At 38.6% G+C, this 8,388-nt stretch overlaps 1 long non-coding RNA gene across 1 annotated transcript; it reads left to right on the top strand.

Moving 5' to 3' along the window:
- Positions 1-265: 265 nt before the first annotated feature.
- Positions 266-4,022, top strand: LOC142483042 (uncharacterized). Its single transcript, XR_012797195.1, has 2 exons — positions 266-354; positions 2,818-4,022. It is a non-coding gene; the product is annotated as an uncharacterized LOC142483042 (long non-coding RNA).
- The last annotated feature ends 4,366 nt before the right edge of the window (positions 4,023-8,388 follow it).

Consider the following 8,388-nt stretch of genomic DNA (forward strand, 5'->3'; position numbering starts at 1 on the left):
TACTGACATATTTATGGTATGATGACCAAGAGAGAACATCGATATAGGAAGGTGCAGTGCAGCAGGTTTTCTGTTATAGGTATTATTTTGTTACTCATCACAGCACAGTTTTCTCTTGCCAACTTACCTATGATATTATCTCACTTCAAATGTGTATTGACTGTCTAATTCCAATGAAAACAACATGTTTACAACAGAAGTAAATTACGACAGCCTGTCATTCCTATGACCAAATCTCGGTATATGAATTTTCATTCTGCTTCAAGGTTCTTTGGCTCAGAGGGGATACAGCTGGAGCCCAAGAGGTCCCAATACTTGGAGCTCACCTAGAAGAGTACAAAGGACCAACACCAGGTATGGTGAAATGACGGTAACTTCTAAAAAATGGAACAAAGGATTTAGTAACATAAGCTTTCTTCAGTACTCCTTAGTTTAATTTGAAACCTGATTTAGCTGTTGAGCAGCCAGTAAAAATCCATGTGTTTTTTCATTTCTTAACTATTTGTTTGAAAGCATAAATGTGCATTGTTTCTGTTTTTTGTTTTTAAAGGCACAATGTTTAGTATCAAATCCTGGTTTGGCTGTTGTTATTACCATCACAGTTTGGTTAATATATGGAGTCGTGATAAATGTTCCTGTAAAACATGTCACGAGAGCTGAATGTCAGATGTAAAAGAAGTACAGTACAAGCATAAATGCAACTGTACACATTATATTATCTCTCACCACATTTAACATGCATTCCAATTAGGGAGTGTTTACCGCATTCTCGTCCCTGAGCACTTCACTAATCTGCGGGTAGAGAATTTCTCCTATGGAAAAAGAGTACAATAGAAAGAAAGCCATGTTGATAAATGTCACGTAGATGCTTGAGTGTATGAAAGGGATCAACCACAAAACGGGTCTCTAAATACCTTTACAAGTCTGTAGGGGAGTGTCTTGATTGTTTATCACTTTCCCTTGACCGGGGACACATTTATGACCTGAAATCGAGGACTTTCATTTATTTCGACTTTAATCAGAGTATAAAAGACTCCATAAGTCTCTCCAAGTACTTAACCAGCACCATCATATTCCAGATAACCCCTCAGATATATACATATTAAATGTAATTTGTGGGTGAAATTAATGTATCTGCAACTGGTTACATGTAAAAATGTGTAGAATATCATTATAACAACCACGTACATTGGTTTGTACACCAACACATACTGTACAAAACATTTAATTCTTGCTAGCCTGTAGTTGTAAAGACATACCAACCCCATGGTAACTCCATTTAAATCTGGTTTTAATGGATCCTTTGGAGAGAACGTCCTTAGAATTGCAAATCTGAGTACACGCGATCCGTCTTGGTCGCCCCAGCTGTCATTTTCATATAAAGAATTAGAGAGCCGGCATTCCCTTATATATTTTAGTACATGGGCCTGCACTTGGAACCTAAGCTTTTGACACAGACGCAAGGCAGAACTTAACCAGGGTATTAACCTTACTAAATGTGTTCATCATACCGCACACAAAAGCAATATTTACTATATTGTGACTATATAAATTCAATTGAATAATAATTAAATGTTGAATCATAATTATTACTCCAGTAACTATATGGGGCAGACTTTGTAGCAGGCTTTCCAGAAATAACGAGACCACACACCAGGCAACCTGAATTCCAAGATGTATTGCAGGTAAGTGGTACAAACACCCAACGTTTCGGTCCTACAAACTGGACCGAAACGTCGGGTGTTTGTGCCACTTACCTGCAATACATCTTGGAATTCAGGTTGCCTGATGTGCGGTCTCGTTCTTTCTGGAAAGCCTGCTACAAAGTCTGCCCGGTGAGGATACTTTTGTCTATCTGCTTATTATGGGACAAGCACCTACAATCACTTTTATACACGAGAATGCCATCTGTTCATATATATATATTTATATATAATATATATATATATATATATATATATATATATATGTATATATATAGTCAATCGGTGCTAGAGGTATCATATGGTTCTCTTGTGGCTCTAACAGGTTGTGGTGGTCCCTACTGACATGTCCTAGCACTGTGCTTGAGCTCAGAGGGATCGCGAGACTGAGATCCGTGTTCTGCATTCAGTTTCCATCCCCCCTACGCTCCTCACATTGAAGTGGCAGTTGTGAAGTGGGGGAAAAGTAGCCAGGGCGTGGCAGGTTCTCTTGCACTCTCCTAGGGGCTGAGGCCTATTGTTCATCAGGATTTTTACTGTTTCCCTTATATGCAGCCCAGAAGACTCCCATTCATACACAAATACTACAGTATTACTACCAACTCTGACTCCAGTTAGGCATGTGGTGTATTTCTGTCTCTGTGCCGCACAGATTGTATTTACAGTAACTAATTTCACGTACATTTTGCTGAAGATGGCATCTCACCAGAGCTTGTAGTAAATAATACATTTGTAAAGCGTGGCGAATATTTGGAAATGTCACTAATTATTTGTTTGTGGCGGAAGTCCCAAATTGACCAGTTTTGCTCATTTGTGTAACATTTTTATCTCCAGTCGCGACATTAAAATAGAATACGTAGAACCTGCCAATGTATAAACTGTTGAAACTTCTCTTAAGGGTTAACGTGAAAGTTGTGTACATTCTAGTTATGATAAATTAAGTTAACCACATGCTCCATAGATCCTGGTAGATTAGTGAATGCCAGATATGGGGGGGGGGGGGGTGAAGAAGTAACAGCATTAGAGACCCCCTGTATTTGTCTTTTTCATCTCTTTGTATTTGTGAAGAGTTATGGGATATTAAAGATTTCTAATATACTGCTCTTCTTTTTAGCATCTACAGGAAATTGAGCTACAAGTAAGATATTGACTCGGCTGCTGAGAACTGCAAGATCATTTTTGAAATATGTATATTTTTGTACTGATTCATGCTTAAGCAATCCCTTTGCTGGTTGCATTTTATCCTAAGAGTAAATCATTAAAGTCCTTTTAGGTTGCCTACAAATGTAGGCAAATCTAGCATTCCTGGAGCCACGGCAGAAAAAAAACAAACATCCCTAGGCTCCAGGGAAGGTAAAAGCCACGGCTTCCTGTGGGAGAGGGTTCATTCCTTGTATCTGTCCCTAGGCACTATCGATGCCTGCTGCCGGGGAACGCTGTGGTCACAAGCCTGTGGCTTTCCTAGCTTATAGGTAAATTTAGTTTAGCTACACCTGTATTAAGCATCTGCACATTTTACAACGGGAGTCCACAGCTGTACGTCTCCAGTTTCTGCATTGTCCCTTATGTAGGTGAAGGTGGATATTGCTCTCCATCGCCTATCTCCCAGGAGCTATAATACGCACGTGAAAATGTTGTCATAGAACTCAGTTGGTCATGTCATGAGATGCGCCGTAACATCACGGAATCCAACATTTCCATTCTTGACGCGTATTTCGTGTGCCGACTGAGAATAAACCTGTAAACCTTTTGTGTGGATAGGAAGTCTCAGCTATATTACTAACGTGTTAAGTGGATTTGAAATGCAGATTTGGGGAAATCTGAATTCGCCGCATTTTATCCTTTTTTTACTTCCAATTAGCAAGTAAATTCAGTTGAGTTGAAAAGCATGGTTTTAATGTTAGGATACATTTTTAATCGAGGCAATTGTGTAACTGATAACGGGATATTCCTGTAATGTACATGTTTTTTTTTTATTTTAACTGCCACTTAGTGTGTCTAGTTCAACTGTTTCTTAATTGTAAAAACATTTCTATTTAGATCCGTTTTATCCAAATGTAATACTTATTTTAAATATTGTGGCGATTCTTTTCTTTTTTTAAAATTTTTTTATTATTATTTTAAAACACCGATTGCCCAGTTATACAAATACTATGGAAACCTCAACATTTATGCTGAAAGATGTAAATATTTTCAACAGTATGGTTGTGTTCACTAAACCTGTATATGGTTACTTTTATACAGTATTTGTTCAATGTAATGTTTTTGTGAGTTAATATTGTGGAACTGTCATTAAACTTTGTGGTTTACTATATAAAATACTTCGTCTTGTATAGTTATTGTTTTTGTATGTCCAGATTTTGTGAAAATATTCATGTTCTCAAAAAAAAGCAAGAAAGTTATATTTCCTGAAATTGAAGTTTACTGCACGATCCTAACACACTACACCTGTATAGCAAGTCCTCTACTATACGTTCTCACCATATATAAGGCCAGCATTTAGCAACAAGTCACGTTCATTCAACACTGAATGATGCATAAAATATACCTGGCTGTTAGAGGGCATACTTTTTACAATAACTTGTTCTCCTTGAATTATTCTAAGGATTTTGTATTGGGTGCAAGAATGTAAACTGGTTTGGCATTCCCTTCCGTAGGTGTAAAATGTATTACTTTGCCTCATAATGTATTGTTTTTTTAATCTGTAGCCTGCCTTTACATGCACAATCCTAGTTTACCAAAACATATATACAGCTCAACCCCATTATAAGGCGATCCGTTACAACGCGAATCTGCTTATACCGCGATGCAAGCGTGGCTCCCACTTTTCTTATTTATGAATACTTAACACTATTATTGATATCTTAAATACTTTCTTGTACAATGCATACAATTATACATTATTTCTAACGCGATCTGCTTATAGCGCGATGTGATTCTTTGGACCCCAAGAAAAGCGTTATAAGGGGGTTGAGCGGTATAATGAAAATGTAGCAATGAAATGGTCTTTGTTTAAACAAATGTAATCAGACTTTAAAACATGTCTGCTTTAACTTCTTTTAAGTAAAATTTTATTTTCATCAAGGACCTCTTAATGAGGGGGTGGGAGTCTTCTCAATTACGCATTCAATCTTTAATTGCCAAGACCTTGATTTTTCTTGGACCTCTAACCATAACATTGAAGAAGGTGTAATGAAGGGAGCTTTGCTTGTGCTTATTCATTAAGGCTTGATAAAGATTACTTTGGTACAGTAACTGAAATGTCAAATATTAATGTTTTGAGTGCCTGTTTCTGGTTTTCATATTCTTTTCATAGGCAGAGATACTAGGGTTTAGTTAATCTTGAAATTCCTTTCAGATTTAGCAGGTCAATCAATGTCAGACTGTTCTTGGAACAACCAGTGCTGTGTCGTCATGGTTTTAGTACAGCAGTGTTATTTTGTTGATATGTGAACCTTCAGTTGCTTAGGTACTTGCAAAGAATATTACTATATAAGTGGTAACACAACCATTATTGTACATAGCATCCCCTGGGGTTACAGATGGGACAATGGGGGTTATTAATTCATCTGTAATGGCACCATCGAGTGGAAATTGCCATTGACATCCATGGGAGTTTGTGTGCCATAGTGCCTCTATCGGCTCCATCTCAATTGAATGAATAACACCCAATATGTATTTTGTACACTCCCTAAGCAAAATAAGTGGTTTGACGTAAACTTAATTAGAGAATAAACAAATATATACAGTATAGATATAGGCAGCAACGTTAAAAATTCTAAGGAAATTACCTCTGCGCTGGGCTGTGATCGTGCTTGGCCGCACTTGAGCCGCGGTCCACCACGTGATGCACGGGGAACTTGTATCGCGCCTCATCTGTATATAGATCTAGGTCATACACTTTTCATTGATCACATCATGGGTGAAGGAGATCAGGATAAATATCTAGCTCTGGGTCTTTTCAATATTTGACATTCTTCTGAAGTTTTCCAACTCTTGACAAATATACACAATGTTGGTCAGAGATACGAAGTTTAACTTGGGTGGATATTCTCTTTGTTTTTTATTATAACGGATGCAGTTCTTTAATGCGTGCTAATATATGTTCCAAATCTACCCGTAATCTTTCAGGAACCCTATACAAAGCAACGTACAGATTCCTTTTTATCTACTTCTAAAACTTGTCACAATTTTTGTATAATCTTGTAACTTTGACCCAGTTAATCGAAAAATCATAAACTCCCTCGACAAAATAATTAAATCAATGCTTCTCATTGATTGTAGGTGGACTGCAAATATTATAAATTTTACTTCAAGTAGCTGTATACCACAGTGCATTTATTTTCTATCACCACTGAAGATCTAATGATTAGATTAGTTTATGCTATATTTACGGGTATTATATATACACCGATTTTTATTGCTAGTGTTTATTTTTATATTTATCACTAATGTATCCACCTTTAATATTTATACTGGTTTGTTTTTGTTAGTTTTGTATAGCACACAGTGCATTTTATGCGATTTTAGTATTGATTATATCATTTTTCTAACAATAATATCATACTATTAGCCGTTTTCGATTGTGTGTTGAATCAGCAGAGCTGATTCCAGTCTTCTTTGAGCTTTTTTCGCCGTGTTTACGTGGACTTTGCCCTATAAAACTGGCTATGACACATCAACCAATCAACTCCTGAGGAAGTCACGCAACGTGACGAAACGCGTAGAGACGCGGTGACGTCATCTCAGGCGGGCGTGTGGGAGGAGGTACTGTGTTCTCGTTACCTTTCAGCTGCTCTGCCTGTATTTCCAACGGTGCATTACAGAAGGAAGCTCTTTTGAGCACTTGAAACGCTGCAGGGCTCGTGGCAGGAGTCAGATGCAGCTACACCAGATGCACAGTATCACTATGCCCCCCACCCCCCCCCTGCTCCTGTAGATGACGCCCCATACAGTTTCTCTCCAATGTACATGTTATTTTAACCTTTTGTAAGTGTATCTCCTAAGGACACTCTCCTTAATAAATTTACCCATTTTTGTACACAGTTACGCGCTATGAAGCGTGTGCTTTTTTTTGTGTTATGTATTAAAATATATTGAGAATTAAAAAATATATATATATATATTATATACATATAACCCCTCTTTATTTTACCTCAGATTATATGGCCTATCACTGAGGTGGGAGCCTGAGTCCTATGGGTTATTGTTTAATTCTTATAGTGTGAGCTACATGTTGTGTGAGACTGTAGTGACAAGATACAACACAGTGGTAATGAATTATAACAATTTTTATATTCTCATAGCTATAATTTGTGGCGTTGCATATCTCATATGAATTAGTACGGTGACTTAATCTCAGAATCACTCCATACACATATTTAAGCAAACTATACCAACAGTGCGAACGCTGTGCAAACAAATAATAACTTTTATCTCTGTCTGGCCTCCCAATCATGGGGTACTGGCCTGTAGATCCTGGTGCGCTAGCACAATCGTTGCAGCTCATAAACTGTGTGTGTGTTGCAGGCCTGGTGCTTCATAAAGATCAAACTGATGGCAATATAACTGCAGTTTAAATCCTTTGTGGGTTAGCTCACCCACTCCAACCTGGTGTAATTCATGCACAGCCGGGCTCCCTAATCTCTCTCTGTAGTAGCCTCACTCCCTCGGCTCCCTTTCCAACTGTCACTCCACTGGCTAAGCACAGTCACATGGTCCAGTGGAATGTAATTCTTAAAGGGGCCATGTCCTGTGCTGATAGCAGATACAGGGGGTTACAGTAGTATCAATCACAAAATCTGAGTGGGAATCAGGTAGTCCATGTGTAATCCCAAATAGTAAAGTGAATCCAAGTTTCCTCCGTGGATTAGTCTGAGTTACTGGTATTCTCTGAGAACATATTGAATGGGTGAAATGACATCACAATACCGTGCAGGTCATAGTACAATGAGTAATGGAATGGAGTGTTGTTCTAAGGTTCTAAGGTTTCTATGTTTCTTTATGAAGTTCAGATGCATCAGACCTTGACTCAACAGTGATTATCCCTGAAGCCTTTCATATTCTCTCCACACAACTTTCTGCTGAGGTCTGTCACTTTTATCTTACTTATTTATGGTACCAACGTCTCCGTCTGCTGATGAAGGCCCCATAGCTGACCAAAACATTGGTATCATTTCTTGACCACAATACAAACTTTTTTGATTCACTCAGTGTGCTGTGTCCTTTATCCAAGTTCCTGCCTGGGTATTGTACGGTATATATGGTTAATCGTAGATACATGCTGGGCTGCCAAGAGTGAGTTCGGGCCCCGGTGAAATGTTTTTTTCCGGGACACTTAGCAGCTCTTTTCTCTCCCGCACTTAGATGTGTGGCCGCCTCTTTGCTTACGGCCTCCTTCTCCATCTGAACCACAGCGTAAAATGACGCCGCTGACGTCACCGTGACGGTGTCGCGTTGCCATGATAACACGACGTTCTGATGTCATTTAATACTGCGGTTCAGAAGGAGAAGGAGGGCGGCAGCAAGGAGTGACAAATAATGATACTACCGAGAAAGCGAAAACATGCAATATAGTCGGGTCCCGGGCCCCCTTTCAGACCCTGTTAATTTGTACCAGCTTCTCCCCCCTTTTCCTTTGTAGTGGTGTGTGTGCACATTTTAAGTTTTGGTGGGTGAAAAAGGC

The sequence above is a fragment of the Ascaphus truei genome, unplaced genomic scaffold (assembly GCF_040206685.1).
Source record: "Ascaphus truei isolate aAscTru1 unplaced genomic scaffold, aAscTru1.hap1 HAP1_SCAFFOLD_289, whole genome shotgun sequence".
Taxonomy (NCBI): Eukaryota; Metazoa; Chordata; class Amphibia; order Anura; family Ascaphidae; genus Ascaphus; species Ascaphus truei.